Source organism: Phocoena sinus, chromosome 2 (assembly GCF_008692025.1).
Source record: "Phocoena sinus isolate mPhoSin1 chromosome 2, mPhoSin1.pri, whole genome shotgun sequence".
Lineage (NCBI taxonomy): Eukaryota > Metazoa > Chordata > Mammalia > Artiodactyla > Phocoenidae > Phocoena > Phocoena sinus.
In genome coordinates this window covers 69,109,989-69,129,797 of record NC_045764.1, presented here as the reverse complement: position 1 = coordinate 69,129,797, position 19,809 = coordinate 69,109,989, and the positions used below count along the sequence as shown (strand labels likewise).

Here is a 19,809-nt window from a genome sequence, read left to right as displayed (position 1 = left end):
TGGAGTATTTTTTTTTTAAAGAGGAATTTAGCAAGAAATCAATCAACACACATGCTGATAACTTATTCCATGACAAAAGAGAAACAAAAACCCCATCAATTCCTCCAGCCTTTGGATAGCCAGTGTCTACTGCCACTAATTAATTTTCTAGAACTTTCACTCTCCAGATATCTCAAAGCATGGTTAATCTGTCAGCCCTAGGAGGCACTGCCAGCATGTGCTGTAGGGGGTTGGTGGTTTGGGAACCTGTGCCACATGGGGAGGAGGGGCACAGAGGCGCCCATAGCAAGCTCAGGCACCCCCATTCTACCCTTCTCTGCGACCACATCCCCACACCTGCTCCACTAAGACAAACAGCGTGCCAGAATGCGGAACAGTGCATGCAGCCGTGCAAGCCTCCCTGCCTCGGTTTCGCCAAATGCAAAGTAAGGAGATTGTATTCAAGCTGGTTTCAGAGTCCTAAATTCATGTTGCCCTGCTGAGCACTAAGGCCATGTGGGTACTTGATTAGTCTATTTGTTTCGGCACACTGCCCTGGTGCCCCTTGCACAGTGCCTAACGCTGTCTTACACACAGAAATGTCCAGTAAACTTCTGGAGGACTGCCCTGCAGCCTCCTGCACCCCAGGCCCCAGCCTGTCTGCCATCACCAAGCCAGGGAACGGCTTCCCAAGCCCTCATTGGTGGGGTCTATGACCCAGGAACCTCACTCTAGACAGTCCTTTCTTTCTGCCAATTGTACAAGCTCATTGATGTCTCTCCCGAAGGAGCAGAAAAGGACATGAGACCTGATCCTGTAAAGTTAGCTCCATGGCTGAGAACTCCAGATTAAAACCTCAGATAATCTATAGATTGCAGGCACCTTCCAAAATCTGAGCCCCGAAGAATAAGCAAGCCAGTGTCAGCTGGGAGCCGTCCCTGCCCAGACTATTCTGAGAAGATGTGGAAGAGCTAGAACATTCCCCAAGATTCCAGAGCAGATGAGCAGGTGATGAGGTGCCTGGAAGCAGCACCCTCAGTTGGGACCCGAGATTTCGCTCACCTTCCTGGGTGGACTCCTAGGGAAGGTGACCTGATGGTAGGCAGACCTTCCAAGTCCCTTCTCAGAGCACTTGAGCCCCACACACAGCCCCATCCTTAAGCCCCATGCAGCGGGATGGGGATGCTTTTCTCCTTCTCGGTGACCCAGGAGCCCTCACTCACCTCACAGGCAGGAGGCCACAGTCTTATCCTCCTCCTCAACATGGCTTGTAGTTTCTTTTCTTTTCTTTTCTTTTTTTTTTGTGTTACGCGGGCCTCTCACTGTTGTGGCCTCTCCCGTTGCGGGGCACAGGCTCCGGACGCGCAGGCTCAGCGGCCATGGCTCACGGGCCCAGCCGCTCCACGGCATGTGGGATCCTCCCGGACCGGGACACGAACCCGTGTCCCCTGCATCGGCAGGCGGACTCTCAACCACTGCGCCACCAGGGAAGCCCCTGTAGTTTCCTTTTTTATTCATTTATTTTTGTCTGTTTCCTCAAACAGTATGTGTCTAGAATGAATACCAGGCTCTCTCTGGCAGGAAAAAAAGGAGCACGGAGGGGAAATGTGAGAGCAGTAATCCATTGTAACACTTTAGGGGAAACTGCAAGCAATTTCCATTCTATTGATCCTCCCTGAGCATCAAAGCCACGCTGAGTTTATTTGGAAAATTAAATTCTGGAGTGTCTAGCATGAGGGGGCTCCAGTTAAGTTGTCTAGCTCTACGGCCAAAATTTAATTACGATCTCGCTCCGACTGTCCATTTAAATACAGTAGAGGAACAGGGCATCGCGGAGGCGCCCAAGTCCCAGCCCAGTTCGGTGGTGCCTGAACGTGGCCCCAGCCAGCCCATCCCTCCACAGCTGAAGAGCCCGTGAATTTCAATTACCGTCAGCTGACCACTCCTCAGCGCCTCCAGACTACTGCTCAGTTACATTTCAACATGGGCGATTTAGGGCCCAATATATTCATTAAAATGTAAATGTTTGCTAAAACAATCTAATTTGTGGTGTTTACTCCTTTTCCAAAGGTAAGATTTTGATCTTAACAAACACTGTTATCATTAGAAACAAAGGAATGTATATTATTTAGTCACTAAGTGGATACAACATGTTAGCTATTCCTTTCTGGCAGAAGCAAGTACTCAAAGGCTAACTCCAGGCACTCCCCTGGTGGCGCAGTGGTTAAGACTCCACCTGCCAATGCAGGGGACACAGGTTTGAGCCCTGGTCCAGAAAGATCCCACATGCCGCGGAGCAACTAAGCCCGTGTGCCACAACTACTGAGCCTGCAAGCCACAACTACTGAGCCCACGTGCCACAACTACTGAAGCCCGCATGCCTAGAGCCCGTGTTCGGCAACAAGAGAAGCCACCGCAATGAGAAGCCCGTGCACCGCAACGAAGAGTAGCCCCCGCTCGCCGCAACTAGAGAAAAGCCTGCGCACAGCAACGAAAACCCAACGCAGCCAAAAATAAATAAATAAAACAAAATTTTTTTTTTTAAAGTCTAACTCCAGAGTTGTGTGCCATTCTCAGACTCTTGGAGGTTCACAGACAAGTAAAATGGCTACACAACTGCTGGCACACTCACACACGCACACACACGCACAACCATGTACATTAGAGGGCCTGGTAGACATTCACCAACTCTTTGTTTAGTCACTTAAAGGACTTTGCAATCATCTTCTATTATCTTCTATCATTCCAGTTTCATGAATACCAGGGATGTGGGGTGACAATCTTAGAATAAAAAATAGTCCTTAATATTGAATAAAGTTCAGTTTCATGAAGAACTCCCTGCCTTGTTCTCATTTTCCTAATCTCATCTGTGAAAACTTGGTCACAGCCCAGTACAGATCCACAGATCACCCTTGGGAACTACTAGCATAGACTGATTTTTCTTAATTTTTTATTTAGAGATAATGCTGGGGAAAAGGTGTGGTCTCTATTTGCTTCTCATCGGCCCAGGTAACTGAGAGCAGAGCTCAGAGGTCCAGAACCAACCTCACGACCTTTGGGTTCCTCCTGCGCTGACCCATTTGCCCCAGAATGAGGTGGAGTCCCCCCAACCTTCTCCTAGAGGAACGTCTTCTTGGGCAACCAGCCAGGCCTTCTACCCTAAGCCTCACAAAACCAGCAGGGAGCCTGGCATATGGTAGAATCTTACATGACAGTTTCTGAATGTCATTGAAAAGTCACTGAGTGGTCCCCTTATCCATAGAAGAACCCCACCCACAGATACTCCCAGACTCCTCTTTTGCAAGGCCACCCCTCTAAGGACACCAGCATGTAGAATAGGGAGGGAGGCAAAGTCTTTCAGTGACCCCAGAACGAAAGGCAAATAGACTCTGCCATTCCCCTTCCCTCCCTCCACCATGAGCTTACTCTGCAGACTGGCCAGTCCTGAGATTCCTTTGAAAGGAGTGACTTCCTGCTCACCATCGGCGCCAGGGGTAAGAAGCAATGGCAGACAGAGCCATGGTGCTTGATCCACCAGGCCGACAACAGAGGGAAAATCAGCAGTATTTGACAAGCTAACCGGTTCCCCTGAGAATAGAACTGTCACTAAGCCAAGATGGAAATCGTTACCTGATCTATAAATGATTACACAGGAGTAGGAACTGTCACTCCCTTCTGAGGAGTTTGCAGAATTGGGATTTTAAACACAGCTGCAAACTGGTGCAACACTCAGCTCCGTGGAGCAGCTGGTGCATTATTCACGGGGAAAAAAAAAATTCAGAAGTTAAGGCACTTCATGAGCTCAAGGGAAAAGAGAAGGTCTTAGGGACTCTGACTATCAAAGGATTTCAGACCATCATCAGTGTCAGCCGGAAACTTAACTCAAGGGAGAACTAGTGAGATCTTCTGCCCAAGAGTTTGGAGATCAGCAAATGGCTGAGGTGTTACCACTGGCAAAACAAGCTACTGGAATCAGAGGTGTCGGCAAGTCGGATCATTTAGTCAAAGACGCTCTTTATTCAAAGATGGAGACTCAGGTTCAAACTACAAAAAGTGAAGCTCTTTGTGGTACAGGGGACCTGGAGATATCCTTAAGGGTCCCTTGCCCATTGCTGGGAGAATGGATGAGTAACAGGTGGTGAAAACATGCTACAGAAAATCCGGCATCAGTAAGAAACCAAATGTACCTAGAGCAATACAGTGGGTCCCAAAACGTGGTGCTGAGTGAGAAAAGCTGGGTGGAAGGAGGTTTGTAGCACAATAAAATGTATGTAAATTTAAAACACATACTAACACAGAATGACACTACATATTTCTTTTTACATCTTTATTGGAGTATAATTGCTTTACAATGGTGTGTTACTTGCTACTTTATAACAAAGTGAATCAGTTATACATATACATATTTCCCATATCTCTTCCCTCTTGCGTCTCCCTCCCTCCCATCCTCCCTATCCCACCCCTCTAGGTGGTCACAAAGCACCGAGCTGATCTCCCTGTGCTATGCGGCTGCTTCCCACTAGCTATCTATTTTACGTTTGGTAGTGTATATATGTCCATGCCACTCTCTCGCTTTGTCACAGCTTACCCTTCCGCCTCCCCATATCCTCAAGTCCATTCTCTAGTAGGTCTGTGTCTTTATTCCTCTCTTACCCCTATGTTTTTCATGACATTTCTTTTTCTTAAATTCCATACACATGTGTTAGCATATGGTATTTGTCTTTCTCTTTCTGACTTACTTCACTCTGTATGACAGACTCTAGGTCGATCCACCTCATTACAAATAGCTCAATTTCGTTTCTTTTTATGGCTGAGTAATATTCCATTGTGTATATGTGCCACATCTTCTTTATCCATTCATCCGATGATGGACACTTAGGTTGCTTCCATCACCTGGCTATTGTAAATAGAGCTGCAATGAACATTTTGGTACATGACTCTTTTTGAATTATGGTTTTCTCAGGGTATATGCCCAGTAGTGGGATTGCTGGGTCATATGGTAGTTCTATTTGCAGTTTCTTAAGGAACCTTCATACTGTTCTCCGTAGTGGCTGTACCAATTCACATTCCCACCAGCAGTGCAAGAGTGTTCCCTTTTCTCCACACTCTCTCCAGCATTTATTGTTTGTAGATTTTTTGATGATGGTCATTCTGACTGGTGTGAGATGATATCTCATTATAGTTTTGATTTGCATTTCTCTAATGATTAATGATGTTGAGCATTCTTTCATGTGCTTGTTGGCAGTCTGTATATCTCCTTTGGAGAAATGTCTATTTAGGTCTTCTGCCCATTTTTGGATTGGGTTGTTTGTTTTTTTGTTATTGAGCTGCATGAGCTGCTTGTAAATTTTGGAGATGAATCCTTTGTCAGTTGCTTCCTTTGCAAATATTTTCTCCCATTCTGAGGGCTGTTTTTTGGTCTTGTTTATGGTTTCCTTTGCTGTGCAAAAGCTTTGAAGTTTAATTAGGTCCCATTTGTTTATTTTCATTTTTATTTCCGTTTCTCTAGGAGGTGGGTCAAAAAGGATCTTGCTGTGATTTATGTCATAGAGTGTTCTGTCTATGTTTTCCTCTAAGAGTTTGATAGTGTCTGGCCTTACATTTAAGTCTTTAATCCATTTTGAGCTTATTTTTGTGTATGGTGTTAGGGAGTAATGTAATCTCATACTTTTACACGTACCTGTCCAGTTTTCCCAGCACCACTTATTGAAGAGGCTGTCCTTTCTCCACTGTAAATTCCTGCCTCCTTTATAAAAGATAAGGTCACAGTATGTGCGTGGGTTTATCTCTGGGCCTTCTATCCTGTTCCATTGATCTATCTTTCTGTTTTTGTGCCAGTATCATACTGTCTTGATTACTGTAGCTTTGTAGTATAGTCTGAAGTCAGGGAGCCTGATTCCTCCAGCTCCGTTTATCGTTCTCAAGATTGCTTTGGCTATTCGGGGTCTTTTGTGTTTCCATACAAATTGTGACATTTTTTGTTCTAGTTCTGTGAAAAATGCCAGTGGTAGTTTGATAGGGATTGCATTGAATTGGTAGATTGCTTTGGGTAGTAGAGTCATTTTCACAATGTTGATTCTTCCAATCCAAGAACATGGTATATCTCTCCATCTATTTGTATCATCTTTAATTTCTTTCATCAGTGTCTTATAATTTTCTGCATACAGGTCTTTTGTCTCCTTAGGTAGCTTTATTCCTAGATACTTTATTCTTTTTGTTGCAATGGTAAATGGAAGTGTTTTCTTGATTTCACTTTCAGATTTTTCATCCTTAGTGTATAGGAATGCCAGAGATTTCTGTGCATTAATTTTGTATCCTGCTACTTTACCAAATTCATTGATTAGCTCTAGTAGTTTTCTGGTAGCATCTTTAGGATTCTCTATGTATAGTATCATGTCAACTGCAAACAGTGACAGCTTTACTTCTTCTTTTCTGATTTGGATTCCTTTTATTTCCTTTTCTTCTCTGATTCCTGTGGCTAAAAATTCCCAAACTATGTTGAATAAGAGTGGTGAGTGGGCAACCTTGTCTTGTTCCTGATCTTAGTGGAAATGCTTTCAGTTTTTCACCATTGAGGATGATGTTGGCTGTGGGTTTGTCATATATGGCCTTTATTATGTTGAGGAAAGTTCCCTCTATGCCTACTTTCTGGAGGGTTTTTATCATAAATGAGTGTTGAATTTTGTCAAAAGCTTTCTCTGCATCTTTTGAGATGACCATATGGTTTTTCTCCTTCAATTTGATAATGTGGTGTATCACATTGACTGATTTGCGTATACTGAAGAATCCTTGAATTCGTGGAATAAACCCCACTTGATCATGGTGTATGATCCTTTTAATGTGCTGTTGGATTCTGTTTGCTAGTATTTTGTTGAGGATTTTTGCATCTATGTTCATCAGTGATATTGGCCTGTAGTTTTCTTTCTTTGTGACATCCTTGTCTGGTTTTGGTATCAGGGTGATGGTGGCCTCGTAGAATGAGTTTGGGAGTGTTCTTCCCTCTGCTATATTTTGGAAGAGTTTGAGAAGGATAGGTGTTAGCTCTTCTCTAAATATTTGATAGAATTCACCTGTGAAGCCATCTGGTCCTGGGCTTTTGTTTCTTGGAAGTTTTTTAATCACAGTTTCAATTTCAGTGCTTGTGATTGGTCTGTTCATATTTTCTATTTCTTCCTGATTCAGTCTTAGCAGGTTGTGCATTTCTAAGAATTTGTCCATTTCTTCCGGGTTGTCCATTTTATTGGCATAGAGTTGCTTGTAGTAATCTCTCATGATCTTTTGTATTTCCGCAGTGTCAGTTGTTACTTCTCCTTTTTCATTTCTAATTCTATTGATTTGAGTCTTCTCTCTTTTTTTCTTGTGAGTCTGGCTAATGGTTTATCAATTTTGTTTATCTTCTCAAAGAACCTGCTTTTAGTTTTATTGATCTTTGCTATTGTTTCCTTCATTTCTTTTTCATTTATTTCTGATCTGATCTTTATGATTTCTTTCCTTCTGCTACCTTTGTGGTTTTTTTGTTCTTCTTTCTCTAATTGCTTTAGGTGCAAGGTTAGGTTGTTTATTCGAGATCTTTCCTGTTTCTTAAGGTGGGATTGTATTGCTATAAACTTCCCTCTTAGAACTGCTTTTGCTGCATCCCATAGGTTTTGGGTCGTCGTGTTTCCATTGTCATTTGTTTCTAGGTATTTTTTGATTTCCTCTTTGATTTCTTCAGTGATCACTTCGTTATTAAGTAGTGTATTGTTTAGCCCCCATGTGTTTGTATTTTTTACAGATCTTTTCCTGTAATTGATATCTAGTCTCACGGCGTTGTGGTCGGAAAAGATACTTGATATGATTTCAATTTTCTTCATGTTTCCAAGGCTTGATTTGTGACCCAAGATATCGTCTATACTGGAGAATGTTCCAGGAGCACTTGAGAAAAATGTGTATTCTCTTGTTTTTGGATGGAATGTCCTATAAATATCAATTAAGTCCATCTTGTTTAATGTATCATTTAAAGCTTGTGTTTCCTTATTTATTTTCATTTTGGATGATCTGTCCATGGGTGAAAGTGGGGTGTTAAAGTCCCCTACTATGAATGTGTTACTGTCGATTTCCCCTTTTATTGCTGTTAGTATTTGCCTTATGTATTGAGGTACTCCTATGCTGGGTGCATAAATATTTACAACTGTTATATCTTCCTCTTGGATCGATCCCTTGATCATAATGCAGTGTCCTTCTTTGTCTCTTCTAATAGTCTTTATTTTAAAGTCTATTTTGTCTGATATGAGAATTGCTACTCCAGCTTTCTTTTGGTTTCCGTTTGCATGGAATATCTTTTTCCATCCCCTCACTTTCAGTCTGTATGTGTCTCTAGGTCTGAAGTGGGTCTCTTGTCGACAGCATATATATGGGTCTTGCTTTTGTATCCATTCAGCCAATCTGTGTCTTTTGGTGGGAGCATTTAATCCATTTACATTTAAGGTAATTATCGATATGTATGTTCCTATTCCCACTTTCTTAATTGTTTTGGGTTTGTTATTATAGGTCTTTTCCTTCTCTTGTGTTTCTTGCCTAGCGAAGATCCTTTAGCATTTGTTGTAAAGTTGGTTTGGTGGTGCTGAACTCTCTCAGCTTTTGCTTGTCTGTAAAGGTGTTAATTTCTCCATCAAATCTGAATGAGATCCTTGCTGGGAAGAGTAATCTTGGTTGTAGGTTTTTCTCTTTCATCACTTTAAATATGTCCTGCCAGTCCCTTCTGGCTTGCAGAGTTTCTGCTGAAAGATCAGCTGTTAACCTGATGGGGATTCCCTTGTGTGTTATTTGTTGTTTTTCCCTTTCTGCTTTTAATATGTTTTCTTTGTATTTAATTTTTGACAGTTTGATTAATATGTGTCTTGGCGTGTTTCTCCTTGGATTTATCCTGTATAGGACTCTCTGTGCTTCCTGGACTTGATTAACTATTTCCTTTCCCATTTTAGGGAAGTTTTCAACTATAATCTCTTCAAATATTTTCTCAGTCCCTTTCTTTTTCTCTTCTTCCTCTGGAACACCTATAAATCCAATGTTGATGCGTTTAACGTTGTCCCAGAGGTCTCTGAGACTGTCCTCAGTTCTTTTCATTCTCTTTTCTTTATTCTGTTCTGCAGTAGTTATTTCCACTACTTTATCTTCCAGGTCACTTATCCATTCTCCTTCCTCAGTTATTCTGCTATTGATCCCTTCAAGAGTATTTTTAATCTCATTTATTGTGTTGTTCATCGTTGCTTGTTTCATCTTTAGTTCTTCTAGGTCCTTGTTAAATGTTTCTTGCATTTTGTCTATTCTAGTTCCAAGATTTTGGATCATCTTTACTATCATTATTCTGAATTCTTTTTCATGTAGACTGCCTATTTCCTCTTCATTTGTTAGGTCTGGTGGGTTTTTATCTTGCTCCTTCATCTGCTGTGTGTTTTTCTGTCTTCTCATTTTGCTTATCTTACTGTGTTTGGGGTCTCCTTTTTGCAGTCTGCAGGTTCGTACTTCCCGTTGTTTTTGGTGTCTGTCCTCAGTGGCTAAAGTTGGTTCAGTGGGCTGTGTAGGCTTCCTGGTGGAGGGGACTAGTGCCTGTGTTCTGGTGGATGAGGCTGGATCTTGTCTTTCTGGTAGGCAGGTCCACGTCTGCCTCACCCACAGCCCTGGGAGGCGGCAGCGGAGCAGTTGTCAGACCCATATATCAGGGAGGAAAATCACAAAAAACTGTCCAGGGTCGTGGGGCTTGATCTCAACAGACCAGAGCCCAAGCTTCTGTTCAATTCCATGTCCTCTGTCCTTTACACCGAGTCCTGCAAGCTCCCTGAGGACCCCAGCCAGCATCAAACCTAAGCCTCCGTGTATCAATGTCAATTTCATGACATCTTGATAACTGAGCTATGGTTATGTTAAGAGAATGCCCTTCCTTTGGTGAAATACACACTGAAATATTAAGGAGTAAAGCAGCAACTAACTATCAAAAGTTCAGATACACACACACATACACACACACATACACACACACAGGGCAGGTTTTCTCTACCTCAGCACCACTGACATTTTGGGCTGGATGACATCTGTGCTGGGAGGGGTAAGGGGACACCTGTCCTGTGCATCCTAGGATGTATAGCACATCCCTGGCCTCTACCAATAGATGCCAGTGGCGCCCAACCCCTGCCTCAAGTGTGACAACAAAATTGTCTCCAGGCATTAGCAAATGAAGGTAAAATCGCTTCCTGTTGAGAACAGCTTCGGGGGTGGGGGGACAGAGAGAGAGGGAGATGAAGAAAGCAAATGTGGTAAAATGTTAACCTTAATTTTTGTAACTTTCCTATAAGTCTGAAATAATTTCCAAATTAAAAGTTTTTAAAAATAAAATTCTATGAGCACGTACAACTTTTTAAAAAAGGAAAGGAAGAGCGTAAAAGACCCTGCCAAGTTCCCAGCTCTCTAGCTCAGCCCAAAGGCCCTAAATCCCTTTGCTCCCACAGCTGCCAGCATTCACTGGGTGGTCAGAGCCCACGACACCTCCAAACACACGTGAATCCTCATGCCCACCGAGAGGAAAGTAGAGGTACACCCACTCGACAGATGGGGAGCCCAAGGCTGGGAGGGAGGCGCTGCAGAGACCGGACGCAGTGCACAGACTCCAGGCCCCTCTGCTTCCCAGCAAGCTCAAGCATGCAGCAGCCTCCTCCCGGCCTCCGCCGAGGACTCCTTAGCAGAAAACTGAAAGTTAAGCACATGTGCTTTTTTTCTTTATTCTCCTTTCCCATGAAGGGCTGCTGGGCTGGGCAGAGTTGCCTTTCAGATGTTTCCAAGTCGGCAGATTTTGCCTCCTGCCTTTGCCTTACAATCTGTGATTATTCCAAGTCAAACTGGCTAGCTGCCATCAGGAGCAAACTGGTTATCCAGGGGAAAACATACTCCAAACTTTTAAAGAAACAAACAAACGAATAAGACAAGGAAGGCAGTGGGGGTGCGGGGAGGAATGGGGAGAGAGGAAAATTAAGTTGCGCGAATGCAAATTAGAATTATTTAAAAATTAAATGTTACTTTAAATGATTTAACCTAATTACCACCCAATTCTCCCAGGGAGACAGTTGCTTGTGTTCTGTCAAGCGGGGAGAATTAAGCGGAATCCTCGGACACTAGAGAGGGGAAACCAAGAGAATCAAAGTTTCAAAACATCTGGTCTGGGAGGCAGGTGCGGGGGGGTGGGGGGGGGGACGGTGACAGAGTGCTGGGCAGTGGCACAAATGACAGTGAGCAAGGGAAGCATGTGAAACATAATTAACGCAGGCATCACATTTCATGGTTGACAAAGCACTTTCTCATTTTTGTCTAATCCTCACACCCACACAAGGGCCCAGCATTGTACACACAGAGAGGCTAAGAGGGGGAAGGTTTAGGCCCGTGGTCACAAAGCTAGTGAGCAGTAAACCCAGGCCTGAAGCCCTGTGCTCCCACACAAAGACCTGCTGAGGCCCTTTCCCCTCCTGGACAAACCTCCAGGAGGACACTGGGAGGGGATGCAAGAACAGGAGCCCTCTGGAGTCAGACAGACCAAAGTTTGTTTGTTTTTTTAATTTTTGTTTTATATTGGAGTATAGTTGATTAACAATCTTGTGTTAGTTTCAGGTGAACAGCAAAGCGATTCAGTTATGCATGTACATGTATCTATTCTTTTTCAATTTCTTTTCCCATTTAGGTTATTACAGAGTATTGAGCAGAATTCCCTGTGCTATACAGTAGGGTCCTTGCTGGTTATCTATTTTAAATACAGCGGTGTGTACAGACCTGAGTTCTGATCCTCACTGTTAGGAGGTTCACTGGAGATGATGTATCTAAAGCACCTGGGGAGGGCTTCCCTGGTGGCAGCAGTGTTTAAGAATCCTCCTGCCGGTGCAGGGGACACGCGTTCCAGCCCTGGTCCAGGAAGATCCCACATGCCGTGGAGCAACTAACAAATCAACCTGCCCTGTGTGCACCACAACTACTGAGCCTGCGTTCTAGAGCCCGCGAGCCACAACTACTGAAGTCCTCAGGCCTAGAGCCTGTGCTCCGCAATGAGAAGCCACCGCAATGAGAAGCCCGCACACTGCAACAAAGAGTAGCCCCCGCTCATTGCAACTAGAGAAAGCCCACGTGCAGCAATGAAGACCCAACGCAGCCAAAAATAAATAAATTTATTTTTAAAAATAAATAAATAAAATAAAGCACCTGGGGATTTCCCTGGCAGTCCAGCGGTGAAGACTCCGTGCTTCCAGTGGAGGGGGTGCGGGTCCGACCTCTGGTCAGGGAACTGAGATCCCACATGCCGTGTGGCACAGCCAAAAAAATAAAGCACCTGGCACTTAGTAGGTGCTCAGTGAATGGGACCCTTACAGCTCCAAGCAGCAACAACAGAGAAAGATAAGGGACGTTAAATCTCCATTCTACCTGTGACCTTGTTATGCCAGTAGTTCTCAACCAGGCTGCACAAAGGAATCCTCAGGAAGCTTTTAAAACTCCCCAAGTCCGTGTGGGCCTCCAGAGCAATCAAATCAGAATCTTAGTATGTTTAAGGCTCTCTGGGTGATTCCAGTGTGCAGCAACAGTCAGGCACTTTTAAGCTAATCTGTTTCCATTTAGGATATACCATGAAGACATAGATTACTCTGCAGCTGGAAGGATTCAGGGTAGACACTAAGTGGAACTTTTCTAAAAGGCAGATCCAAAGGAGGATGTAGAATGTCCCTCCATGGTGACTGGTAAGAGCAGAAATGAGCCCTTTGTGATGAGGAAGGAACAGGAAGAGTCTAGGGGACTTTCCAGAGGCCCTCCCCCAACATGTACACAACCAAACCAAGCAAGACCCCCGTAGGTACAATGCGCAAGGAGTAAGGGAAGAGGGGTTGTGGGTGACCAAGAGATAGTACCCTGCAAAATGCCAGACAGTGACCAGAGATCCTTGCCCACCTGAGACTCCCAGAGGGACACTTCAGATGACTTAACAGCCCTCACCCCACTCTGGAGCTCAGGACATTCACACCATCCCCCGGTGACTCCATTCACCCACCCTGCACGGCACACTGCGATTCACAACACACCCTATGCAGTGCTAGGCCCTGGGCACTACCCAGAGCATCAATTTCCTTTCTATTTATCCAGGAAGTGTCTGATTTGCATATCATTTGCATACATTTGCTTGTTTCAATTCAAGAAAGACCCCAACTCCAAGCAGGTGAGATAAAAATAAATTGGCTTATTTATTGTCCTTCCTGGTGCAATCATATTCCAAACTCACATCACGGAGTGTTCACACTCCATGCGAACTACCGCAGCCTGGCTGGACTTCCAAGGATGGAGGAAAAATAGTTTCCTCCGCCCAAATCTGGCCAGAGGTCAGATGGAGGGCTGCCTTGGAAGGAGGGCCAGAGCAGTTTCACTGTTTTAACTATACCCCCCAAAACATAAAATCCTACTTTGCTGTTCTGTCCTGCAGCGGGGACCACAGTCCTGTCTAAGCCCAGGCTGGAGGAAGTCCTGCTCTTCAGAATGGTCATTTATTATAGATACACTGTCAAGGCCTAAGCACAAAGCATTCAGCTGACTTTTAAGGTCCCTTCTGACTCTAAGCTCCTACACTGGGGTTTCAATTGATTCTTTGCCTCACATAGTTGAGTGGAAAAATCCGTTCTCTTAACAGCTGGCATCAGAATTCCTCTTAGGGAGAGAACTGTCTCCAGGGGAAGAAAACTCTTTGATATACGCTTGTGGGACCTGGACCCTGAGAGTCTCAGGGCACTGAAGCCAGGCAACCACAGAGGGGGTGCCACAGAGAAGGCACCATGGAGAGGATGCCATGGAGAGGGCACCATAGGAAGGGCACCAAGGGAGGACTACTGTCTGATTTATAAGAGAGAAAGGCAAGATGGGATGAAGCCTAGGAGTGATGAGGGTTTAGAGTCCCGAATGTCCACATGGCTTCAGCCTGAGCCATCCACCCAGTTCAGGTGACCCATACACACTGTCAACTCCCAGACATCTTGAAGAGAGCATGGGAATGGCATTGGAGCACCTCTTTTTTTTTTTTTTTTTTTTTTTGCGGTACGCGTGCCTCTCACCGTTGTGGCCTCTCCCGTTGCGGAGCACAGGCTCCAGACACGCAGGCTCAGCGGCCATGGCTCACAGGCTCAGCTGCTCCGCAGCACGTGGGATCTTCCCGGACCGGGGCACGAACCCGTGTCCCCTGCATCGGCAGGCGGACCCCCAACCACTGCGCCACCAGGGAAGCCCTGGATCACCTCTTATCTAGATCACAAGAACCTGGGAGACGCCAGTTGATGCCTGGGTTACACTCTTAATAAGAAGATCCACTAAACAGTGGTTCAACAAATGTTGAGGGCTTACTCTGGAAAAGGCATTATACTAAAGTGTTCATAACAATCCTAGGATATAGGTTTTATAATTATCCCAGTTTACAGAGGAGAAAACGGAGGTTCAGAAAGGCTACATGATTTGCCCAAGGTCACATGGCTAGAAGGTAACAGAGCTAGAATTTGCCCTCCAGCCGGTAGGGCTCTTAACAACCACATCATACCAGGTAAGCCCCTCAGCTGTCCTGTAAAGCACAGAAGACTAACATTGTTTGAGACAAGGAAGCTGAGTTTCAGTGACCCTAAGTGACTCACCTAAGATCATTGGCTCGTAGGTAAAATCTTCTGATTCTTGGTGTGCGGTCCTTTTCACTCTATCAACCTGCCTCTCCAGGTATTACAGACATCAAATGAGTGTATGATTTGGTCCTCACTATTCTTTTGGCAAAATGGTATTTGGAAGTGACAGGATGGAGAAAGGGCGTGGGCTTTGGTTCAGGAAGACCTGTGTCCTGACCCCTGCTCTGTCCCTCCAGAGCTGTGTATACCATAAGACGTTATTTAATCCCCCGATCCCCAGTTTCCTCACCTACCAGATGGGGGGATACTTCCTGTCCACTGACCTCAGAGGATAATGAATGTAAAGAATTCTGAAGCACAAAGCAGAGCCCTGAGACCACAGGAGAGAAACAAGTTAAGCTTAGAGGAAGCTTAGGGAGGAAGGGGTAAGGGAAAGGCTGTACTGTGACATCCCTCATTCCACCAGGCTCTTAGAACCCCAGGCTCAGTGAGCAACCCCTAGCCCCCAGCCTGGGGCAGCACTGCTCCTCTTAAGAGAGCCATTTGCCACAGGGATATTAGCTCGGTGCTTTGTGACAGCCTGGAGGGGTGGGATAGGGAGAGTGGGAGGGAGGGAGACGCAAGAGGGAAGACATATGGGAACATATGTATATGTATAACTGATTCACTTTGTTATAAAGCAGAAACTAACACACCATTGTAAAGCAATTATACCCCAATAAAGATGTTAAAAAAAAAAAAAAAAGAGAGCCATTTGCCATTCCTCTGAGTGACCGCGATCCTAATCTCTCTCCCCTTCGAGCAGGAAAGCACTCTGCTGCATCCCAGTGAGCTTCCACTGGTGCAGAACCCCGGGCCCCTGCCCTGTGCCCTACCGCTGGAGCCCACTCACAGTCCTCAGTCTTCAAAGGATGCTGTGAACTTGTTTGTTTTCTCCTCTGCTTCTTGATCCAAAGACGGACCCAAAGGCTAAGAAATGCTGCTTCTGAAAACAATTAAATGGCTCATAGCTTTCCTCACCTGGAAAGAAGTTGGCTTTGAAAATGAGCATCCCAGCTTTTTCACCACCACCACCCACTGAGCCCATGTCACAGAGGAGACAAGGGGCCTGCCTGCCAGAGACACCAGTCTGATGGAGGAGACACAGCCCCTGCCACCGGGAGCTCCCTGTCTGATGCATCTCCTGCCCTAGGGGAGCGCTCTGCCAGATAGGAAGATCCCGTCTTGCCCTGAAAGAGCTACCAACCTGACAAGGGAGCCTGACTCTCCACCTCCTCTTTGGAGGGGTCCACAGTCTGAGGGAGGTTCCTAACCCTGAAGATAGTACAATCCGGGGACCCTTGCCATATATTTGGCCAAACTCAATATAGAAGAAGAGTGGGTTGTTTTGTTTTAAGAAAGAAGTAGAGGGCTTCCCTGGTGGCGCAGTGGTTGAGAGTCCGCCTGCCGATGCAGGGGACACGGGTTCGTGCCCCGGTCTGGGAGGATCCCACATGCCGCGGAGCGGCTGGGCCCGTGAGCCATGGCCGCTGAGCCTGCGCGTCCGGAGCCTGTCCTCCGCAACGGGAGAGGCCACAACAGTGAGAGGCCCGCGTAACGCATAAAAAAAAAAAAAAAAAAAGATGTTAAAAAAAAAAAAAAAAGAGAGCCATTTGCCATTCCTCTGAGTGACCGCGATCCTAATCTCTCTCCCCTTCGAGCAGGAAAGCACTCTGCTGCATCCCAGTGAGCTTCCACTGGTGCAGAACCCCGGGCCCCTGCCCTGTGCCCTACCGCTGGAGCCCACTCACAGTCCTCAGTCTTCAAAGGAGGCTGTGAACTTGTTTGTTTTCTCCTCTGCTTCTTGATCCAAAGACGGACCCAAAGGCTAAGAAATGCTGCTTCTGAAAACAATTAAATGGCTCATAGCTTTCCTCACCTGGAAAGAAGTTGGCTTTGAAAATGAGCATCCCAGCTTTTTCACCACCACCACCCACTGAGCCCATGTCACAGAGGAGACAAGGGGCCTGCCTGCCAGAGACACCAGTCTGATGGAGGAGACACAGCCCCTGCCACCGGGAGCTCCCTGTCTGATGCATCTCCTGCCCTAGGGGAGCGCTCTGCCAGATAGGAAGATCCCGTCTTGCCCTGAAAGAGCTACCAACCTGACAAGGGAGCCTGACTCTCCACCTCCTCTTTGGAGGGGTCCCCAGTCTGAGGGAGGTTCCTAACCCTGAAGATAGTACAATCCGGGGACCCTTGCCATATATTTGGCCAAACTCAATATAGAAGAAGAGTGGGTTGTTTTGTTTTAAGAAAGAAGTAGAGGGCTTCCCTGGTGGCGCAGTGGTTGAGAGTCCGCCTGCCGATGCAGGGGACACGGGTTCGTGCCCCGGTCCAGGAAGATCCCACATGCCGCGGAGCGGCTGGGCCCGTGAGCCATGGCTGCTGAGCCTGCGCATCCAGAGCCTGTGCTCCGCAACGGGAGAGGCCACAACAGTGAGAGGCCCGCGTACCACAAAAAAAAAAGAAGAAGAAGAAAGAAGTAGAAAGGGAATGAAAGAGACAGAGCAATGAGCAAGCTCCTCACTCAATGTAACTTGGCTTTACCAGAGGCGGACGAGGCCCCGGCCTCCCTCTGTGCCGTTCCTGTCCTGTTCCTCACATTGCCACAGGGACCTGCTGTCCCACCAGATGAGCCAGTTCGCCAGGAAACAGGCCTTCATTTGAGTGGACAAATGTGACCGCTAATCTGACAAAGAAAACAGTGCTGCTTTGCTAGACTGGCCTGCTCACCACACACATGTACAAACACACACACACACAGAAGCACTGCTGAGCGACACCCTGGAAGTTCAAGGGTTGGGATACTTGGAGTGGCAGGTGCCACTGAATATTAGGGGCACAGAATATTAGTGCTCTCCAGTTCTCCTCAAATTTCAGGTCAACTAAGACCTCGTGCTCCCATGAGGACCTCACCTGTGCCTGCCACCATTTTCCTGACCTTCCCAGCTCCCCTGGAGTCCCTTTTACTATTTCATATGTCCATCCCCTGCTGCTATCTGTCGTGGGGGGCATCCTCAGGTGATGGGAGCTGACTTTAGTGGAGGGTCTTAGAAGCCCATCCCTCCCCACCCCACCCAGCTAGTGACTGACTAGGACCCCGGCCCAAAAGCCCAGCATCCTTGCTTCAAGATGGAGACTCTGTATTGCAGTTTCCACTGCGGACCTCCCCTCGTGATCAGGCTGAACCAGACTTCATGTGAAACTTCATCGCTCACTCCCCTTCTCCTGAAAGCACGCTCAATGCATCAGCTACTCTCAGATCCCCATCTCAAGCTTGGCATCTAGGGAACCTGCCCTAAGGCACTAAGGAGAGAAAACATGGAGACAGCAAACCCGGGTTCAAAGCCTACCTTCTTAACCTGCTAGCTATGTGACAAAGGCAAGTTACCTTGCCTCTCCAAGCCTCAGTTTCCTCATCTTTACAATGAGAGTGATTATAATGAGGTACGAGAAAGTCGAATAAAATAATATAAGTGAAAGTAGTTTGTGACCTGCTAAAAAGCCCTATTGGTAAGACTGCAATGTAAAGACCATCAGAACATTTGGAACAGTGCTGACCTGAAGGAAAGGCAGGGGGTAAAAATCCATCCACAATACTCCCCACTCAAGGGCCTAATAATTACCCTGCAGCCAGGGAGGCTGTCCCTGGGTCAGCATCAAGGCAAGAGTGAGGACATCCCCAAACACCCCAGCCTTTCCTAGGTCATCGGAACAAACCAAAGAATCCCCGGGTCAATATATGTCCTAAATGCATTTCTATTTCCAGATTAGTATCATGTTAACATACTATCAGTAGACAAAGGTAGCACCTATGCTAAATATATCATTTTAACATTTCATGAAGACCCTTGGGTACATTTAGTTACGGTAAAAACTCAGTTCTTTCACTCCAAAGCCATTGTGATTCTGTATGTTGGGACCACATCCATCCCAAGCTGTTCACGGTCCCAAAATGAAGCAGGTTCATTTGTGTTAATATAGCTGCCCCTATTCCGTACACAATGACTCCCTTACCCCTTTCAAAGGTTTTCCACTTCATTCATTTATGCAACAAAAATCTGTTAAGCATCTACTATGCGCCAGGCACCGTGTTAAGCACAAGAGATACAATATTAAGCAAAGTAAGTACAGACCCTAAACTTATGGAGTCTCTAGGAGAGAGATGTTCATAGAATAATCACATAAGTATGTAAGTACTAACTATATTTATACAGTTGACCCTTGAACAACACAGGTTTGAACTCCATGGGTCCACTTATACGTAGATTTTTCTTCACTAAATACATTCTACAGTATGACATGATCCACGGTTGGTTGAATCCATATGGCGCGTCAACCATAAATTATACTAAAATTTTTAACTGCGAAGAGGGCCGGCATCTCTAACCCCCAGTGTTGTCCAGGGATCAAGTGGATCAGTTTGCTAGGGCTGCTATAATGAATACCACTGATTGGGTGGCTTAAACAGAAATGCATTTCCTCAGAGTTCTGGAGGCTAGAAGTCCAAGATCAAGGTGTCGGCAGGGTTGGTTTCTTCTGAGGCCTCTCTCCTGGCTTGTAGATGGCCATCATCTTGCTGTGTCTTCATGTGGTCTTTTGTCCATCTCCTAATCTCCTTATAATGACACCAGCCATACTGGATCAGGGCCCACCCATATGACCTCATTTTACCTTAACCACCTCTTTAAAAGCCATATCTCCAAATACAGTCACATTTTGAAGTTCTGGGGGATTAGGACTTCAACATATGAATTTGGGGGGACACAATTCAACTCATAACAATATCCTAAGAAATGAAAGTTCAGGAACATATAACAGTGAGATCAGGTGACAGGGAAGTGACTTATCTGGGGGGGTCAGGGAGGTGACTTATTTGGGGGGGTCATTGATGGCTTCCTTGAAATAGTGAGATCTGAGTTGTGTCTTAGCCTGGGTTCCCCCAAAGGCATAGCCTGAAACAAAGGCGTGCGTGCAGGTAGTTTCTTTGGGAGGTGATCCCGGAGGGCAGGAGACAGTGACAGGAGGAGCGAAACAGGAGAGATAGCCAATATAAGGACACGTTGTTGAGTTGGCCAGTACTACAGGCAACTGGGCTCCTTCTTTTGGGATTCCTAAAGAGCACCTCAGAAGT

The 19,809-nt window shown here is 45.8% G+C and overlaps 1 protein-coding gene across 25 annotated transcripts in view; it reads right to left on the bottom strand.

The window, feature by feature from the left end:
* The window catches only part of MEGF11 (multiple EGF like domains 11), a 380,714-nt gene that overhangs the window by 302,391 nt on the left and 58,514 nt on the right, over positions 1–19,809 (bottom strand). The window lies entirely within an intron of this gene.